Source organism: Opisthocomus hoazin, chromosome 8 (genome assembly GCF_030867145.1).
Source record: "Opisthocomus hoazin isolate bOpiHoa1 chromosome 8, bOpiHoa1.hap1, whole genome shotgun sequence".
Lineage (NCBI taxonomy): Eukaryota > Metazoa > Chordata > Aves > Opisthocomiformes > Opisthocomidae > Opisthocomus > Opisthocomus hoazin.
In genome coordinates, this window is record NC_134421.1 from 21,833,538 (window position 1) to 21,855,495 (window position 21,958).

At 44.0% G+C, this 21,958-nt stretch overlaps 1 protein-coding gene across 1 annotated transcript in view; it reads right to left on the reverse strand.

Annotated features, from left to right (window-relative positions):
• Positions 1-16,627, reverse strand: part of ELK3 (ETS transcription factor ELK3) — a 41,139-nt gene extending 24,512 nt beyond the window's left edge. Inside the window, exon 1 of the mRNA XM_075428660.1 lies at positions 16,193-16,627. The gene's annotated coding sequence lies outside the window, so the exon portion shown is untranslated. The remainder of the gene's footprint in view (positions 1-16,192) is intronic.
• Between the last annotated feature and the right edge of the window lie 5,331 nt (positions 16,628-21,958).

A 21,958-nucleotide genomic window follows, 5' to 3' on the forward strand; every position in this document is an offset into this window, starting at 1 on the left:
ATTTCAGTATTTTTTCCACTGCTGTTTTCTGAAGGGACACATAAAATAGAGTATTTAGGAAAACACTGCCCGCGTACTTGGTACAGGGTCATCTCCAGTCGGTGTCTTCAATTCAATGCATGCAACCAGCCTTTGAAGGAACATATAGGGGGGAAAAAAGGACTTGATGCAACTATCCACTGAAGTGAGCTGAAGAACTGCTGTTTACTGTCATGAGAAGTATACTGGACTCGCTTGGACACGTCACTGTGAAGCAGGGGAGGAAAAAGGGAAGACTGGAGCAGCTGCCTTTGGTTGGAGGACCAGAAACCACGCTCCTTCCCCCTCCCACCACACGCACCCACCTTCCTGGTGTCATACGGCCTTCGTGTATTTTGCTTCTTCCAGGGCCTGAAATGGTTCCTGCTGCTTCTGTTTGCCAATTCAAATAGCTCAAAAGATATTATCTATTTTGCAGAAACGCTGAAAGTTCAGTACACTTCCGCACAGTAAAGTAAGTGATGTTTACCCTGAACCCTTCTCTAACAGGGATCTTCCCTTTCGTTATCATATGTATGACTGAGAACCAGGAATATTTTTAGCAGGGCCCGAGTCTCACTTCGCAGGCTGTTTGAGTATTTTTTCTCTGCTAAAGTCTGTTTGTGTGCTTTTTCTCTGCTGACTGCCTGTGCTGCCAGGCCCTCTGTCGAACGAACCTCTTATTCAGGCACTGCGGTGGGAGGATGGACGTGAGGACGGCCGCACGCCAGCTCCGCACAGGCGCACGCACAGCTGAACACCTGGGAGCGTTACCACCGAGGACGATTTATTCTTCAGACGCGGCTCAAAGCGCCCTTTTAAACCACAGCACTGCACAACGGGCTTCCCTCCGCTTCCCACACCGCCGCCGCCTCAGGCCGCTGACGCCGCCCCACAGCGCTCCTTCCCGGCCCCTCCCGGTACTCCACCGGGAGGCGCCAGGGCGCAAGCAGGCACCGGGCTCACCGGCTGCGCTCGGTTCCGCCCTTGCCCAGACAACCCGGCGGCGCCGGCCCCCCCCCCCCCGCCCCCTAACGGGCCGCGGCACCGGAAGGCGGCCCCCCCCCCCCGCCCGCGGCGACCACCAGAGGGCACGCGACCTCCACCGCCCCGCACAGCGCGCGGCCGGCCCGAGCCCCGCGGGGACACCGGAGAGCCAGCCGCGCCCAACCGCCCGCACCGACCCCCGCCCAACCACGGCCGCCCAGGGCCGGCTGTCCCCAGGGAGGAGACGCCACAGCCCCCTGGGCAGCCTCTGCCAGGGCTCCGTCACCCTCAGAGGGAACAAGTTGTTACTGTTACAGTTTCTCTATTTGGTTCATTGCGCTTTTTATCACTTGATACAAATGCTTTTCCACACAGCGTAAGCAAAGAAAAAAATATATAGCTAGAATACAGCTAGAATCGCTTTACAGGCTTTAAAAGTTCCTTTAAACTACATCATCTGTGCAAGTATTAACGTCTTTAACAGATTATCTATAACAGCGCAGCTAATACAGTATCCCTATGAATCCGGCATCATACATAAATACTTTTTCATTAATGTTTATACATTTTGCACCTTCTTTCACTACACGGGTGTAGGTATATTTATATTTAAAGCTATATTGCTTTAAAAGTATCTTAGTTTGTTTATACAGCTGTACTTTACATAATTTCAGCTTGTATCCTACAACTCTTCCAAACAAGAAATCACAAACAGAACTTTTTATGCTCTGGAAAACTAAGCTCACAAACAGCTTTCTTCAAAATTGTATTACAACGCATACAGGTGTCCCATGCCAGAAGCACTTGCTGGTAGAACTTCAGCTGAGGCAATTGGAGACGGAAGGGAGTTACAGAAGCATCAACACAAACCCCACCACCATGCCATCAGCCAAAACAGCAGAACACCTCAGACATGCAGTTCTCTCCTCCAGACCTTAAATCTCGCCCTCCTTCAGACCATCGGCAATCAGGCCTCTTCACAGCGTTCAGGCGGAACTGAACGCACGGTGAAGCGCAGTCTGCTGCCACCTCCTCCATCCTCATTCCCCTCTGCCCAAGGATGCTCACAGGGTAACCAACAGCTAACATCGCGCTACACTTTCCATTATGAATCTGTTTTCTGACACCATTTGTAAAATGTGAACACCTTTGGATGCCATTTTACCTACCGAGCATGGGCCTCACGGTAACTCAGCCATAGGTGGAATGTGAAACGCATGAACAGTGCAATCCTGGGTGAGAACATCCCACAAGAGCACCAACTCTACACTGTCTGTCCCAGTGACTAAGGAGAGGCGGCTTTCATCAGGTTATTAGATAAAGGGTTACTGCCACCTTTCCCAAAGCGCTTTGGCTCTTGGTGACCAGTTCTCCAACCAGCTGACATATGCACAGTATCTCAGGGGGGTACTTCAGGTGCTGGATCCAGGGCAGATGGCTGCGGTGGGCTTAAAATCAGGCAGCTCCTCACCACCCTGCTTGCCTTACCATCAACTCTCGAAGTGCATAGCTCTTCACAGGCTTTATAAAGGACCTGTGCACCTCAGAAGTCAGCGCTGATGGGCTTAATTGGTACATGCATAAATCTTCTGCTGGGTCTGACCCAAGTCTGCCCGTACAGAAATGAGATTAAAACAGCTCAATGCTGCATTGTACTCCATCCCTCCATCTGCTGCTGAGTTCCCGTATAAAGCTTCCCATACTGCTCGTGTAACAACTCTATGTATATGATTCCTGCATCAGGCAAACCATGCAAATTACATTTCCAGCTGATCGTTAATTGCATGGTCCTTTTCTTCTAAGCACCCAACTTGAGCCATTCAGGTCTGAGTTGCTCTGAATATTCACAGCTGTAACTACCTTTAACAGAAGCTTTGTGCTCAGCATATATGGTGATGTAAAATCTTAAATACCTTCAACTCGGTAAACTGGTGTTAACCTTTGCATCTCATTTCCATTCTCTACAATGGGATTTGCAGGGGAATAGTAAAAATCTAAGACCCTGCACTGACAGGATTTTTAAACTGATGCAAAATATTTCACTTCCAATCAGGTCAACAGCAGTATTAACATGCCTTTCTCTACGGGCATCATTTTGGGGTTCCACAAAGTATTAACTATCCTCTTGGGAGGACAACGAGGCCACACAGTGTACAGAGCCTTAACTTGTGCCTCATTTGAGTGGTGGAGCAAAAGAATCACGACAGACATTTTACAAGACGTGCAAAAAACGTGCTACCTGCATTAAAAGTTATTATAAATTATGACTGGAAAGAGTCGGAAATCTTCACAAAACATTGTATTTCATTTATGTATTTTCTAATTCTTTTGAATTTTTCCTGATTCAAAGGGAATTCACTGTCTTGACTGAATTTGACAGAAATGTGTGTTATGATGTGGTCACTTCCTACAGGGCATATATTTCACATTTCATTCAACTCTTTATTAATATTAAACAGTAATAATAAATATTCCTGTTACTTCTGTGCTCAGTATAGGATTTGAATGCTGGGCAATAAATAATACATGGAACCACATACTGAATTACATGGATTAGAAGAAAAGTAGCTTTAAAAAAAATCACTTAGTGACATCCATCTACGGTACAGAATGAGACAGGCAACCTATGTAAGAAACACACCTTCTGCATCATGGAAAGCCTAATCAAAATCCATATAGACAAAAGGGCCGATTAATTTTTTGATCCATTAACTTTAACACATTTGATTTTGCCATCTTACCATTTTTTAAATATTTATATAACATAATTTGACAAAGATATTTTCCAAGCCATGAAACAAAATTTGCTAGGTTGACCCGACCTAAATAGCCTAGTAATTTTACTTTGTGATCAGTTCCGCTACTGCTGATGCAAATAATCACTGGCATTGCCAGAAGGAATTATACTTGGAAATGCTGTGTTAGACAGCAAAAGCATATTTCAGAGCCAAGTTTTCTGCAAGTCCATTTCTCATGCAGCTGTGACAGGTAACCACACTACCACCCTCTGTATTACCAGTTCACATTCTTCCAAATGTGTGCCCTCCTATACAAAGCCATCTCCACACACCACGTTTTAAGTTCAGAACTGACGTGGGAAGGAAGCAACTCAGAGTATCTGTGCAGGTAATACTTCCCCCATTCATTTCAAACAAATTAAGGGTCTAACCAAAATGTCTAAACTTGGAGCGGCAACAAAGTCAACACCATAAGCTCTCCCTCAAGAGAATAATAGAAAAGGACAGAGACGTCCATGGGCCAAAGCATCCCATCTAAGAGACGATTTTCCTGTAAAGGGGGTGCCCAAATTCCTCACTCAGTGAAGGGCCTAAATGCCAAACACTGGCTCTCCCCTTTGTGCATGGAAACTGACTTCCACCAGCATGAGCAAGCGTTACACAAACATTACGCAAGTTACACTAGGAACAGTTACAATGTATCAATGCATGTACAGATGAGCTGCATTACCTTTTTTTTTTTTTTTTTTACAAAGACAATGCATACGAAATTCCGTACGACAAAATGTCAGTAAAGTGGCATTAAGTTCCAAAAAAAAGTCTTCCAGCTGCTGGGCAAAATAAAACAAATAAGCAAGCCATCTTAAATCCAGGCAGTAGAAAACCAGAAGGCTCAGAGACAAAGCTAGCAAAATAAAAAGCTCAGTATCAGCAAGATTTATGACATGAACTGTGAGATAAGTAGGATAATTTTTTCGGGCAGTAAGTTTTGTAGGACTCTTGCACACGAAAAGCTAGAAGAAAAGGGCAGAAAGCTGGAAAGCAGCTGCATTCTTATCTTCTGTTCTCCTACATACTCCAGGTTCCTCACCTGGATTCTTTTTCCCAGTTCTATGCTAGCTCCCCCACAGGCCTTCTAAAATAAAGAGATACACTGCTGATCCTGGACAACCAACATGAACAAGTTCCGACGGCTAAAACTCAGGATCCCTCCAGGCATTTAGGATCAAAACCAGCCCCTCGTTGCTTTAGTGTCTGCAGAGGAACATCTGGGACTCTGAGCTATAAACCAAGTCTTGGGACCTGGGGCAGAGGAGGGACAGCTGAGTGGGACAGACTTGGCTTTGGAGCCCAGAGGCTGAAAGAATCAGCTGGAGATCAATTAAATCTGGAAGATATAAAAGGTGTTAGCCAGCACTATGCATTATAGGTAGTCACAGAGAGATGGCGATCAGACATGTGCATGAAAAGGATTAGAGGCAGAGTCAGGGCAGGAAAATTAATTTCCCTTTGCGTATGAAGAAACTGCTGATTACTTCTGTAGCCAAAGCAGCTGCAAAAGATTCAGCTCCTTTTCATACGCCCCACCACAGCAAGCACACACCTCCACTTACATTTCCCTTACAGGCAAGTGTGCGCTTTTGCAAGCACACAGCATTTCTCTGTAACAGATGCCTGCCTTCCCCCACTGCCTCCTTTTCGACTACTCTGGAAAGCATGTGTATATTTTTTGTATGTTCATTTACTGCTTTTGTATCCTAATTCTGGCCAACAGCACGTTTCTCTGAGCAGCGTGACATGGGGCATTGTTAGCTTCTCATTCACGTTAGCATTCGGCTTCCTTTATTTCTGCAGGTTGCAGCCAGGAAACTGGAAAATGGGCCACAGGAAACCTGGCCTCCTACATCTGTCCCAGTTTGTAATAGCAGCTCTGGTTTTATTTTTCTAAGTGTCTCAGGTTCATTTTAACCCTTGAGATGACTGCTGCAATAACATGTGAAAGAACATGACTGTTTCGTCCTTTTTTTTTTTAACCAACATTTCTCAATACTAGGAACTGAGATTTTGCTAAACCATACTCATTTTTAAAGTATACGAATACTTCTAAAAGAAACAGTTCTGTGAGTTTTAAAAACTTTTGTTGGAAATTACCAAAACAATTCCATTCCATCATGCCAAATATCAAAGAGTACATTTCGAGAAAAATACGGAATAAGGCAGTCTCTAGCTGTTTCAGCTATACACATTTTTAACATAGTTCTAAAGTGAAGATCAGTATGGAAAGTTGAACAGCTTACAAAGCCTCCAGGCCAATTTTTCTCTTTTACATTTTAGTTTCTATAAAAAAATTGAAGCACACTTGTTTTGCATTTGATTACAGAAGCAAAATAGTGCTGATCAAGAAAAGAAACTTTTCTAGAATAATCTAAAAATCAGTCAGCCACAACATTTTCCACTGAAAATTCATCTGTATAACAATGAGTATACCATGAGAGCTTAAAGACAACTGCCAAATCCACCCAAATGTTTGCTCAGAAACATTTGAAAGAACAAGGCACAAGTCTGAGTCAGTCCTCACACTTTATTTCTCAACAGAGATGCTTCAAGGGTGATAAATAGGATGTGGTTGGCGAAAAGTTACTGATTCTGCCAGAAAGGAGGAAAAACAAATATCAATTTGTTTACTCAGAAAGTTTTCAAAATACGCATCAAAGGAGAACTTACTGCTATTTTAATAGGCCTTGAAAAAATAAGCTCGCAACTAAGTGTGTAAATATACCTGTTTTAACTCGATGCAGAACTTTCTCTGTTAAAGGTAATAAATCAAACTAATGGTGCAATCCATACCCAGGGCACTTCAGGGAACGGACTGTGTGTATGATACAGAACGCTGGTAATTTTTCCACATCCAGCAACCAGGACATTTCCTGCCAGAGCATCCTCCGAGTTCTTCCATTGTGTTGAAACTGCAAAAACCTTCTAAATCAGGACTTCCTCCTATTATATTTTAGAGGCGTCTTTCTGGGAAATGCAGATTCAAGCGAAAAAAAAAAAAAAAAAAAAGGAATTCCTGCAGCACCACCCAGTGGAAACATTAGAAATTCTAAAGTTACAGCGTGCCCCAGCACACACGTTCCGATTTGCTGCAAAACTACAGTAATATTGCCACAGAAACCCAGTCTGGTTTACGGATGTGCCAAAAAAGCACAGAGGGTTTTGCTGGCCGATGTGCTTGACAGAGTCACATGAAGTATGCCTACTCTGCCGCTCCTGTCTAACAGCCTTCTCTTCACTTTATATTCTAATTTAAAAGATTATTTACAGTAACAATTTACAAGGTCTCCTTCTCAAGCAAGAATACCCACTGCTCTGGCCCAGCACATGTAAAAAAAATAAACAGACTCCTGTGGTTAAGAGCAACACAAAAGAGACAGCAGCAAGATCTAGCAAAATATTATAGGACAGTATCAAGTTCCACTGTAGAAAAGAAAGCACTCACACACATGTCCAGCAATGTTTCCAGTAGGCACTTTTGGTAATACAGTGTTTGCAGTTTTTAATTTTTTTAACTAAGTCAGAGAAAGGCTGAGGCAGATGTCCAAAGGAAGAAAGTTCTGCAACCTCCAAATTAATACAACAAAGGACTGGTTGCCTGCCAAGCAGAGGTGTGATGACACCGCCTCTTGAACACGAGTGTTTTCAGATTCTCCGTAAGGATGCAGTTCAAGAAACAGTTTTAATCCAGCTGGAGTAAAAGTCCTCAGCAGGAGGGAATATAGCTAGTTGCCTCCCCGCAACAGGCTTAAAAAAATAACCTGCTCAACTTCTTCCAAAGCTAGCCGTAAACAAAACTACATAAATCCATAATGGCTCCAACCGTTCATCTTGGGACAGACACAAAATGAATGCAGACTCCTCACACCGCTTTCTGTCTGCTCATGTGGTGCACATCTGTGGCATGCTGGCAGCACGCTACACTGCAATCTGAGGGACTTCTGCTTTCAAAGCCAGCCCTACATGTTTATTTTTCCCATATGACTTTCTATTACATTTTTGTCGGCATCAGGAGGACACAGATCACGATTATTTGACCGTCCTATATAAAAATTCTGCTAGTCCCTTTGACAAATTCAGAGAAAATACTCATGAAAACAAAAAACTGGCTGGAGAAGGCAGAGGATACAGCCTCCAGAAACAGTGGCTATTCTGAAAGTTTACTTGACATACCAAGCGATGATTACTCCCCAATGTAAGTGCTTGTTTCTTATCTGTACTCCCCTCTTAAAAACGAAATATTAACATTTCCAGTTTTGCAACAGCAGACCGAATGCTTTGTAACTTCTGCTGGTGGCTCTAATATTTTAAATGGCATATTAATACTATCAACTGTCTCAAATGTTGCTTTAATACAATTCATATTCAGATTTTTAAGCTAATCCTCCCCTCTTGACTGATTTTTCCCAGACTAGAAATTTAGATCAACAAGCAGGTCTTTTTAACACCGTGAGCAGAGAGGAACCTGGCCAGAAGGCCAGGAAATGCTGTCTCGGGAGTTCTGCTCAGGCAAGGTGGCTAGCAATTTCCACGAGACCTGAAGCACAGCAGGATCATCGCAGCTTACACTGGCAGTCAGAGCTCGCCTTTATATGCACACCGAATTTTCAGAATTTGCTGGATTAGAAAAATGAGCCATTAAACTATTAAATAACTTACAGGCTGACCTGTATATTCTCAGGTTGCAAGAGGGGTCACTCACAGCATTATACTGAAAATGGTGTAACACAATTCAGCAGATGGTAACCTACCTACATCTAGAGACATTCTACCTGGAAAATTTCTTCCCAAAACATCAGTGCTATTGCAATAGTTCTTGGAGCATGAGCCAGGGTGTAAGTTCCTTAGTCATAAAAAATGTGCAACTAGTCACAGCACTAGTCAAGGTCCGTATTTTTCACTTTAAATGCTATTATTTCTGTGTGTAATGGTCGCACAGTAAAAACCTAAATTATGAATCACTCTTACATGTTAAAATCTCAAAACTCTGCTATTCTCCTCCTTTCTTGGTATTAATCAAAGTTCTGATATGCATGTTTATCATGTGCTAAGCTGAACTGAAACCCAGTTAAAAGATTCTTATCGTCTGACATTATTCACTTGCCTACTACACCAACAAGAACCTGAAGGTCACACCTACACACTTCCCTTAACATCATTCATTAAACACTGGAATACCCAACAGAATGTATCTTCAAACACATGAGATATCAGCCAACAGAAGATCTGGCTGATACCCTCCTGTACTGTGTCCTGCATACTTAAAGCAATTCTCATGGCTGGCGTGAACTACGAAGGAGAGGTAAACGGGACACTGTTGCAATGATTACAGCAAACTTTGCTGTATACAAAGCACCCAGATTGCCTGTGTTTAGAAGTGACAACAATATACCAACCGCTCAGGACCCACAACAGCCACTATTTTGATTTGTATGTGGAATCCTGGATAAGGTCCCATATTCAAATAAAACATACAGACCCTATCGCCTCTCTTTGACTTGGATGAGACTGCACAGTCACTTTTACTATACCCTGCTCCCAGAGAATCAAACCAGCCTTAGTACTGCTCTGTTTTGGAAGTATTTGCATGGCAGAGCTTCAGTACTGAAGCAGCAATACTTATGGAGAGCTGCAGTCAGGCTTTCTACACCAGCCCTATTCCACGCTCGCAGTTTGCTAAACTAACCACACACGCCAGTTGCTCTGAGGCTGCTCTGAGTCACCAGACTTCACAGAGGTCTATATCTAGAATCTAAACCCACATTCTTGTCTCAGCTATATTAGTACAGCATGGAAGAAATTCCCTGAAGGTAGTCAACTTTCTCTAGATTTCGCTAACTGAGCTGCAGTAGGAATTTCTTCTTACTTTCTAAATGCTTTTTAAAGATTGCTTCTTCTCATGAATTACTGTTAATTGCTGGGAAGAGATAATCTTGGTACTCGAGTCCATAAAGTTTTTGTTTGTGCTGTACTGTGACTTGATACAACAGGCCACTCAACGTTACCACAATATAAACATTTAAAAACAATAACAGTCATTAGCATCCTTCCCAAAAAGCTTAAACTGAAACGCATCTGATCAATTTTCTTCATATCTAAAAAACAATTTTAAAAAAGAAGAAATATACAGAGATACAGTAAAGAGGTGCTGTCACCACATTAGAGGCAAATGGATGCATAACAGAAATCTGTTTTCCAGATGAACTGTCAGCTGTTCTGCAAAATGAGGATGGGAAAACTTATAGGAGGACATTTGATTAAAAACATTTAGAGTCTTCAGATGAAGTATATAATCCAAGTCTACTCTTTTTTGTACAACTGCAAAGGCGTATTTTACACAAACTTCTCTGCCTGTTCACTAATATTTTCACAGAAAGACATCTTGTAAAATTGTATTAACAGGACTTAATAGTTAGGTTAGTGCTTAGACAGCTTTTGCCAATTTTGAATGATTGGTAAGAATCATAAAAATTACAACCCAACAGCTCATTACGTAATTGAACAACAGCTGAAATTAAAGACAATATGTAAGATATAAGTTTTCATCTCCTAGTACCTCAAGTGATCCTCAAGTTAGGAATCACAAAATTAAAATTCGTGTACTTTTAAAGCTGAAGAAACTAAGACAGGGTTGTTTGCATGGGAGCCAAATACAGTAACAGGTAGTAATCCGTATTTGCAAAGATTATCCAAGCTCAATCTTCAAATACTGAGTAGTAAATTGACAAGCAGAGACACAGTCATGTTTGAAATGACTCTCTGAAATGGGTCTGGGGGAAGCCATAGAATGGGCAGCATCCTTCGCAGACTCAGTACATCCTGACGCTCTAAAATGTAGAGCAAAGCTCTGGAAGACTAGGAGGACACTTGCACAGAGCAAGCAAGGGCTACTCTACTGCCCTAGTTACATTCAAGGCCTAAGCTAGCATTTAAATGTTTGCAACATGCAGTTAGTCTCCGTGCATTAACAGAAGTGCCGACACACTCAAAAATAAATACATGCTTAAGTGCTTTAAAAGATCAAAACAAAGTGAGTTTGTGGCTGCCTACAGAAATTCTTCTCCTGAAGACCCTGAGCTGTATCTAACCGCCCAGGAGTAGACAGAGCACAGAGCACACAGTACAGTCTTTAGAAACCTTTCTTTGCACAGTTAATTGATATTTATCTTCAGAGTTCACAGGTGTCATCATACAGTTTTCAACATGTGGCCCAGGCATGCAGAGGTCAACAGATTCCTCCTGGAGGAGAGGCGAAAGGACCACAGCACTACTACAGAAGGCTCAACTGCTCAAAAATAATTACGATCCACAGATACGAACAGGACAAACCCCACTGCTCTAAATAGTCTAATAGGAATGCTATTTGAGCAAGAAGGCCAAAATCAGACATGGTCTTAGTAACTGTAACTCCATAGGAGTAAAAAAAGTTTAATTTTCAGCCGGGTTGTATCTGCTTAGGGCATGGCAAAACTTGGCCTCCGATGTTCTCAACTGTAATATAACTTTAAAATAATTACCTAAGTATTTAGTTATTCAGTACACTGTGAGATACCGACTATGAATTACACTGATTAAGCAGATCAACAATTCCAGGGTACTTCTCGGGACTGCAAAAACTACCGCAGTACTCATACAAAATTAAAAATGCAGAATGACTATACAGCTACTAATTGGCATTGAAAAAGCTAGCAGGTAATGCCTTAGTGAAATTTTCATATCAATGCTTATGGCAGGTATTTTCTTTAGTTTTTGCTTTTAGAGAAGCAGCAAGTCTCCTTCAAAGAGCTTTTGAATTAAAATCCACTCTTGACAGCAAATCCTTAAGAACTCAAATATATAATTATTGGCATATAAAACCACAATGAGTTAAAGAAGGTTTTAAGGACAAAGTTGCATTTTCTTTTTGTGAAGCGCACAGATAAGAGGTACTTTGTGCTTCATCTGCTTTGTTTCCATACACGCAGCCCCGTATTTTGCAGTGCGGTGAGCTGGACTTCCTGTGCCTACACCTTGACATTCTCCCCAAAATCGTGACTAATTCTTTAATCATTCGTTATTCAACAAAATGCTTCAACATGAGAAGAGACGTATTCAGTCTTTCAAGAGCTTTCAACAGCCTCCAGATTATTAGTTGATTCATTTAACAAGTCACAGACGAAGTAAACATCTGTCTAATGATTCAAGACTGCGAGATTCCCTATTGTCGGAAACACCGAGGAGAAAGCGATGGTGAATCAACCCCGGGACACACAGCACAACACGATTTTTCAAAGGCCCGTCAGTGACAGCCTGTCGCATGAACCATCGGGTGCGGCTGCAAAGATACACAGCAGCTCAAAACCAACAGCACTCTTTGAAACTGGCCCAGGCTAACAGCGTCCTACAATCAGTGTCACAGCTCTAAGATGGATTCAAGCAGCAGCGTCCGGGCATGCCGCACATCGGAGCCACCACCACCAGAAGAAAACCCTGGACTGATAAACAGTCAAAACATTGCACAAATGAGTCCAACCTGCCGTATCTGTGAGAAGCGCTAGCTATTTTATCAGTTCCTTGCTCTCTTATTTAGTACTATGACAGAGAACAACTCAGAGAGATAACTGTAACTATGTAAGCATATAAATTTTATACGATGTCACCAAGATAAACCAGCTAAAATTAATTTTTATAAATACACGCATCACAGATCACAGTGTGTTGGTTCTCCCAGCCTTATCCCACTCTCCCTTATCTTTAGTAGCCAAAGGACCTTTTATTTCGGCATCTATTTCTTTTCTTTCATTTTCTGAAGCAACATGTTGTCATATGATTGCATTCCCAAGGCAAAGATTTGCTGTAACAGTTGACGGACCTCAGCGCCCAGAAGTATTATATATAGCTATCTTCTTACATGTAAACATATGACCCTCACAGCAAGCAAGAAGCTCTGTGCACCTTGGTGAACCTGCAAAATTACTTTCGTTCTGTGCGAGGTCCTCCAGAACAGATTTTTAAACAAAGGTACATTTCAGCTTCAGTTACACTAAGTCACTCTATCAGTAACGCCTTCCCGTAAGCACACCTCTGTCTTAACACACCCTGAAGCTGGCCTCCAGCCCAAGCAGGGCGTTACGACGAGAAGGTAAAGTTGACATAACTGGACCACACGCACAGCAAAGGGGAACACTTCAGTCCTCGGAGTGAGACACTTGAATTGTTTTCACGATTTAAGTTTAATGAAATAACATTAAGCAACAGGAGCAAAGAACCATTGTGGATCAGTAAGCAGTGAGAACTGCTAATGAATAAAACAAAATAGATATTTGTTTCTAGATGTGAAAGCATCCATGTGCACAGCGGTTTATAAATACATTTACAAAGAAGGCTGTAGCTGAGTTTCTCCCCCTGAGATTCTGTTGCTTGTTTCAGCTGTCGCATCTAGGTGGAGTTGGTGATATCAGAAACGGTATCAGCCTGAAGGTTTTTTCTTTTTAGGAACAACTCCCGGAGGTGATTTGGAACACTGAGATATAAGCAATTATGGTAATATCTCATCCCTTAGCAGACAGTATATATTCTTCTCACACAATTCTATACTTTGTAAATTAAAACAGGTAAAGAATAAAGTCATGCTTACAGTGAAAACACCTTTAAGACACTTTTATTATTTCAGTGGAAACCATCATGCACTAGTTGCTATTTGGATTTTTTTTCTGTTCCAAAAAGAACCGCTGTATTTTTAACGCATCTATGGATTACTTCTCATTCACTTTCAAATATATAGAACACACCACCGCCACACTACTACTACATCTGTTTTTCTATGAGGACATCAAGATGTCTTTACTTATGCTGAGTGAATACAATATATGAAATTTATATAGTGTAGATAGACTCTACATATATCTGTATGTATGAACGTGTGTGCTTCATCTACATTGATTCAGCAGATGGCACACTGAAATTCCAGCAATATATAATTCAGTGAGTGGACAATTTAATGTCCGTATTTCGAAGACAGATACCAAACACCAGGGAACGCTCTTCAGGAAGACTTTTGGTGTTTGTACGCCACACTAACTGTTCCATAACATATTCAACAGATTTTTGAACATTATGCCCAGTAATGCATGCTCTCTAAAACTCAGAATTTCACAAAAGAAATAGAACTCCAAAACCAGAAAACAGCTCTCACTACCCGATGACTACATTTGACTGAAACAGAGACGAGGCATTTTTTGTTTTACAAACTATTCTAAAAACTCTTCTCTGCTCAACTAGGAAATCAAGTGGCATCTGTGTCTGGAGCTTGTGTCACTAAGCCACTAATAAAAGTCCTCTGTAAAGTGATATTAATGAAGAACTTTTCTGTGCAGCTTGGACATTGGAAGTGTGGGAAACACTGAAGATCCTCAAAGGTAAACACGTGGTATACTGCAATTAGTTCTCCATCCAAGTACAACTTTTTTCCACAGTATTTGCTAGTTTAATGCTATCACATGACAATTCAAGTAGCTAAGCATTATTTCCTATTACATGCAACTCTATGAATATTTTTTTGTCGTTTCTTTAAGTTAGAACCCACTTGCAAGCAAGACTCCATTTTCTTTGTTTGCTCCAGACTTATTTTGCAAAAAGTTGTTAACTTCTAATTTAAGTTAAACATCATTGGGGCATGGCAAAAATTTTTCTAATTCTGAACATAGACTTTTTCCATGACTGCTGTGAAAATAAACCATCACGAAACAATTACACAAACCACCAAGTCAAAAGCGACATGTACAAAAATCACTTGAAAATTAGGTATGTAAATCACCAATACAGGAAGGTTATGTGAGTGAATACACTTTTCAAACGTGCCCATCACCTCAGCATCTTGGCACAAGAGTCGTTTGATGATGCAACGTCGCAGCTACAATCATCACAGATGCACAGAACACGCTTATCACAACACAGCCTTCTGTGTACCCCATTTCCGCACTTCACCCTACTCAACTGTTTATGCACAAATTACATCTAATCTGAAATAATCGAAAAGTCGGTACAAGCAAAATACGAAATGAACCACGGCTTTCTGCTTGAAATTAAATGAGACCGTTAGCTTTTGGAGTCCTCACGACGGAAAAGATGCAGCATTGTATAAACTTGTTTTAGCGCTGCATCCCTAAGTAAATAAAGATGTAAGTTGTCTCCCTTTCAACTGCAATGTCAGAAAGGCTGACAGCGCTTCACAAAACCCTCCTGTGTTAGGGAACGGAAACTCCTAATGAGATTAGTTGGTGTGTGTGCAGACATTACTTAGCCATGACTAAATGGGCTCTCTTCCTGCAGCCAGTGGAAAATTCAGGGAACTTTTTCCCCCTGCAGCATCTGAGTCCCTCTAACCTTCAGCAAAGCCAGATCCAAAAACAACTCTCCACTTTCTCTCCCTTTCTCTCCCTCTCTCTGGGTTGTTTTTTTTTTTTCATTCCCTTACAAACATTTTTAGTGTTTTTTCGGTCAGTCGTGGAAACTATCCACGTCGGCCGAGGGGTCTTGGGGCACGGGGTGGCTGAGAAAAGCGGGGAGGGGGAGGGCCGGGTAGAACGCTGAAGACTACAAAGGAAACCGTAAAAAGGAGCAAATACATAAACCTGAGAGGGAGCAAACCACAGAGTTTCTTTGTGAGCTGCAGTGACTCATTTTCAAGATGTTGTCTGCTGCCAGTTTCAGACCGGAAGCGCATGGCAATTAGTCTTGCTGTTTCCAGACAAGCCAGAAACTCTCCCGACACTTCCCCCCCCCCCCCCCCCCTCTCTTTTTTTAAAGCCCCTTCTGCAGTTTGCGCAGGAGCCCATCCCTCCCCTCCCGCCCCCCGGGCACCCCCCACCGCCCCCCGCCGCTGTGACAGGCACCCGGGCTGCCCCCCCCGCCGCCTCCAACGCCGGTACCGCGATGCTGCCCGTACGGGGCCGGCAGCCGGACACCGCCGGGGAACGGGGCAGGGCAGGGCCCGGCGACGCCGAGGGGGCTGCGAGGGGTCCCGGGGCTCCCCCGCCGGCTCCTCACAGCCCGGCCCCGGCCCCCGCCCCGCGCACACGCGCCGTCCCCTCACCTGCCCCCGCGGCAGCCCTCGAGCGGCGCGAGGGGCCCCTCAGGCGGCGGCAGCCACGCGCCCCCCGCCCGCCGCCCCCGTTACCGCCGAGCTGGCCGGGCCCGGCCCCGGGGCAGGACCCCCCGGCCCCGTGTGGGGCCCCCTCCGAGCCCCCCCGGCGCTCCTCACCTCCAGCCCGCGGTCTGCCCAGCGGTGTCTCCCCCCCACCCCCCGCTGCCCCACCGGCGAGGGGGGTGCCGGCCCCCGCAGCAGCCGCCGGCCTCCCCGAAGCCCCCCGCAACTTTGCGGGAGTCGCGGCCGGCGCGGCAGCACCCGTACCTACCCAGAGGCTGAGGGACTTCTCCGCTCTCTCCCGGTAGTTTAGAGGAAGCCGGGCAAAACCCCCCGGTTCTCCATGCTGACAGCCTCTTGCAAACGCTCTGTCGCTCTTGTAACGAGATCCTGATTTCCCCCGCACACACTTTTTTTTTTCCTTTCCTTTTCTTCACTCCCCCCCACCCCCCGGCCGGGCTCCGTGTGTGTGTGCGTGTGCCTGTGCGAGGGGAGCGAGCAGGAAGTCGGGGCAGGCAGACAGCGCCGGCTCACTTCCTCTCCCGCATTATTCCCCAGGCGGTTTGCAGGCTGTGTAAACAGCCTTTTCCTCCCCTCTCCCCTCGCTCTGCCCGCCGGTGCGCGCCATGCCTGCAGCACCGCACCCGCGCGTCGTACCGCGCGTAACGGGACCTCCCTCCACGGGCTCGCAAGGGAGCTCCGCCGCCACCCCGACCTCCCCCTTCCTGTGCTACACCCCCGGGGAGGAGCGTCCCGCCCGCCGGCGCTGGGCCCGGCCGCCCCCGGCTGCCCGCCGGCCCCCGGCTGCCCGCCGGCCCCGCGTGTCCCCGGGTGGGGGGCGGGGGGCGGCGTGGGGCGCTGGCGAGCGGCGCTTCGCCCTCCCGGGGCAGGCCCTGGCCCCGGGACCGCCGGCCGGCCTTGCCCCACGGAACCGAACCGGGCCGGGCCGGGGGCTGAGGGCGCAGTGGGCCCCTCCGCGTCGGGGCGGCGGAGGTTGAGGACTTGGCGGCATGCGGTGGCTGGCAGCGAGGCAAGCTGAGGGACAGGGCGGCATCTGAAAAGTCAAGGGGCACCCAGATCGCCAAACCCGAGGTGGATCGTCCAGCTCCGGGTCGTATCTCGGAGACAGACCTCTGGTTTCTCTGTGTGCTGATTTAGGGGTTCTACCCTCAAGCTGTAGACCGTAGGTCTAAACTGTTGGTTTGGTTTTATGAAAAGGAACACATTTCCAGTACTTGGAGTTTACGTCCCTTATGTCTTCTCCAGTGTCGGGTATGTGTTGCATCAGGGGAGGCTGAGGTTGGATACTCAGAAAAGTTTTTTCACTGAAAGAGTGGTCAGGCATTGGGACAGGCTGCCCAGGGAGGTGGTGGAGTCACCATCCCTGGAGGTGTTCAAAAAACGTGTAGATATGGCACTTCAGGACATGGTTTGGCAGGCGTAGTGGTGTTGGGTTGATGGTTGGGCTTGATGATCTTGAAGGGCTTTTCCAACCTTAATGACTCTATGGTTCTATCATTATATATATATATATATCTGCATTGTACTGTCTATTTCTAACTTTATTTGGAAGTTCTCAGAGGAAGTGACGTTCTCTTCTGTCTGCCCAGTGCATCAGTGACAGTGTATAGTACTTTAAAACCAATACTGCGCTGCTATTCCTTTTAGCAGTCACCAGATTTATCATTCCAGCACAATGACTGCAGTTCAGAATGTTCTTGACGTGCGATGACACAGAAGCTATGACTATTTTTTATCACTGTTGTGTTGTCGCTTACGACGTCATCGGGAGCAAAAGTATGCCTTGATGGAATTAAAAAGACCGTCACAGTTGGCCACTAAGCATTAGTCAATAGCATCTGAACAGCCGGCAGTGAGCAAATTGCAAGTCTCCTGTGGAAGCCCATCAGGTTTCCTTCTTCTCGTCTTCTAACATGCCATGGGGGAGCAAAAACTAACATGGTACTGGCACACCAAATTATGTACCTTTGTTGTTTTCCTTAAACAATTCCCTTTTAGAAGTCATTCTGAGTTTTAAAATACAGATGTGAGGTCTGTGAAATCCTCATTTTATGCTTCCCAAATAAAGAAGCATTAAAATGTTCAGTTTGAGATAGCGTGTTTCCCAGATCAAAATGCACAGTGCGTGAAGTCCTTGCTGTAAGCATTAGTTTAAGTCATGAGGGTGCAGGAATCAATCTTTCTTTGGGAACTACAGCCGAAGACCCAGGTTTGCAAAACCAGGGCTGCCAGAGAAGTTTTTATGGTGCCAATATGCAATGTTGGACTGACAGCTGGGGGTACCAGCATTCATCGTCTGTTTGTCTTTCATCGATTTTGTGAACAAGGGATGAAGCAGAGATATTCCAGAGTTGCCTTGACCGGTTTTTGGCGCAGAGATCTGAGAGAACAAACTCTCAAAACCAGTGCAACTTCTTTTCTTTTACAAAAAGGAAATAACACTATGTCTTTAGAAAAAACTTTTAAAATTAAAATGATTCTTGTATTTATTGTGCTGTAACTTGGTTGACAGCACTAGAATTTTTTTTTTACAGCACCAGTCCTTTTTTTGTCTAGATACTGAGGTAGAAACCTGAATAAAGCTGCCGTGCTGGTGGTTGGATGACCACTGGATGAGGGGTCTTCATATTACCCAGCGGATGCTGGAGAAGAAAGTGCGGAACTTGTTTAATGGAATAAAGCCACCAGGGTATGTTGGAAACACAAGGAATTCAGAAAGCTCTGCTGGAAGTGGAAGAAAATAGGAGCTTTTGGCCAGGGCTACTGATTCTAGCACTATGGATGTAATTCGGAAAATATTATTTGAAACTACATCTATGTGCGTCGTAAAAACACTGTGCTTTACAGAATGGTTGACAAAGCTCTGTCATCCACAATGTCTGCCTGCCTAAATTAATCTAGGCTTACAGTTATCCTGAAGGATTATCTGACGCGAAAATACAAGATGACGAATGAGGAAAATTACAGGTTTGTGTTGTGTAGGAGCCTTTTTCTTCCGCAAAAGCAATTCCACTCAGAAAACCTGTTTGTTTATGCAGACATAAAAACGCTAGTTGTGTCTTTAGTAGAGTCACTAATCAAACCGCGTGTCTCGATTCTCATCCATTCACCAGCGCATATTATCATTACAACTGTTCATTATAAAGCCTGAGACCTGTCCTCAAACTGTGAAGATCTGGGGGTTTAGGTTTGGAAGTTGTTGTTCCTTGCTCAGAGCTGGTCCAGACAGCAGCTGCCACACTCGTAAAGGACTGAGTGTAACTAGAGCCAGCTCTCCTCTGACCAGTAAGGCAGGTTACCGCTGCTGAAAGTCCTAATCTGATGGGTTCAGGCGATCCTTGAACAAACATATGCACACAGGATGTCTCCCTGTCCTGTTTATCTAGGGCTAGTGCAGTTCGTAAAAGAGCCTGTATTTATAAACCTGTCTTTCTGTTGAAAAAATTGCCCCGAAGCATTCCTAAGTATAGTGACTATAATTCTGCCTCATTTTTATTAGATTACATCAATTAAGAAACCAGGCTTTGTCTGTCCTTTCAGATTGTTTCTACTGTATTTTTCAACTATTCATAAATCTCATGTGCTGCTGTAATTAAGCAATCTAAGAGAAGAAAACAAAAAAACAAAGGTAGATTTGCTGTGCTCCAGATCTCTGTTTAAGCTCTTCAGGCTGCGGCTTAGGTCTGTGTTGGTCTAGGTTTTAGTGTAATTTCACTCCGAGCCTTGAGTCCCACTGTAATTAAATTATTAAATTAAATTAAATAATTGTAATGTCACTTTGCAGTGCACAATTTTCCTTAAGTGTACATAGATGCTTATAATCACGTATAATTATCAAGAACAAAGTTGAAAGCAGTTGGAAATAATTGTAGCTTCATTTAGTATTTTGACTGCGAATATATTTAATGAATGTGTACATAGTTTCACCCTCTCTAAACATTTTGTGTTTTTTTCTAGATTACAGGCTCTGTAGTAAAGAGGCTTCAAATTTGTGTCTGCCTTTATGACAACTAACACAATAGGTTCTGTGGGAGAATCACTCATAACCATTCTTCTCTCGTATTTTCTAGTAATTCTAGCTTGAATAACCACCTGTCAGGTTACAGCGGGATTTCCAGGGAATTTTGGAAAGTGGTTATATAGAAACTAATTACCTGAGTTGAAATGGCAGCCTGATTCATGCAAGATTCTTGGTTGCCCGTCACAACATACGATTTAAATGCCTTGCAAATGTTGCTTCAGTGCTGATGAACGTTCCTTTAGCGGGTTTGGCTTTGCTCTTTCACTCTTTCCTGTAGCTGGACAAACATGGGCTTCGGAAACAACAACTTCATTATTGCAAGAAGTTCCGGGGGAATCCATACCACTCACAAAGTGGTCAGGTCCTCAGTTCTATCCCACCTCACAGGCAGCTTCACTGGCAAGAAAAGTGCTGTCTGTAATACTGTCCAGTGCTGCCTCCAGGGTGTAACACTGACTCCAAACACATGGAAACTCAAGAGACTGGACAGCACATTGTTCCTCGGCAAGCATTATTTCTTCCTGGGCTTTTCGCTGAGCTGCCTAGGGTGAAATTGTGGGCTTCAGAAAATGGTTGGCATGGCAGGCATCGACAGAGCTGCATGTGCTGCTGAGAAACCTCTTGTTCGAAGTTGGAAGAGGTTAGTGGGAAAAACAGTTGCGTGTCATCATCAAAAGGTTCAAAACCTCATGCCACATTTTCTGGAACAGAGAAATTCTGCAATTTTTAACATAAAATGTTTCCTGTCAGAGGCAGGAGAAGCACTAAGTGCTTCTCCACACCCTGAAACAAGTATACTGTGCAGATGGTAGGATCTCAGCAAGGAAGCGGGGGCCTCTTCCATCCTCCCAGGGACTTCTTTTTCCCTCAGGGAGATTGTTCCAGTCCCTTGTAACAGAGGCTGTGAATGGCAGTTACTGTTAGGCTGCAATTAGAAATCTGCCTTCAGTCTTGAGGGAACAGTGTTTTGGAGACCTGAAGGTTTTCCTCTTCTCCTCTACCCGCCCCCGGAAGGCTGCGGTGCTTGATCAGGAAGGAGTGTTTGGGGGAAATTGCTGCTTTTACACTCCTCCTCCTCTGGCACATTTTTGCTTTCCTGAATGTTTTGCACAATGTAGTTGTGGAAGAAAGCACATGACCCAACATGTTTCGAGTAAAAGCATCACTTGTGTGTGCAATTTCGTTAGCTTTGCCTTCTTAGTGAAAGATTTATAAGGAACTGCCTCCTGTGTGCCATGTAATTGCCTATGATTTTTTTGTCATTTCAGGAATGTCGTGTCGCTGCGTGTTGAAGGAGCCTGTAGCACCTGAGTGAGCAACCCATGAAAACAGGGATTCCGAGAATCTTTGAATAACTGTGGGGTCTAATCTATCTGCAAAGATAAACTATTAGAGGTCACTGTGCTTCTCTTAAATCTTTCAGTCTGTTCTACTGCAATTTCTTTTCCAGGCTAATTAATTAAAGGTCTGAACTAGAACTTTAGTTGTATTTTATCAGTCTCTTTCCCCCCCTCCCGTCTCCAATCTGTCTGTCTTATTCTAACCTAATCTCTAAATATAACTTAACCAAGGTATTTCTGCTGCCGAGTATCACCATAGCATCTGAATATAATTAAACTGCTTTCACTGTTCTCAAATGCTTTTGGTCAAATGGAGCACAGCTCACTGCCACTTCTGTTCAGCCCACACTAATGCAAAGATTTTTAGATGACGAATGAAATTGTGCAGATTTTATCTTCAACATGTGACCTTGTAGCTTGTATGTTTCCCAGTATAACACACACACTTTGAGAGACATTTCTACTGAACAATTTTCACTTAGGTGCAAATGATGATTTTTTTTGTCTTCTAATTACCGTGTGTTTGATTATGATGTCCCAATGATTTATTATCATGTGTGTAGTTACAAAGTTACTGATGCATGTTCTTGGCGATGCACATTTTCTACTAAAATAATCAATGTTTTCTTAAAGCCTTCCCTGTTCTCATACTCCA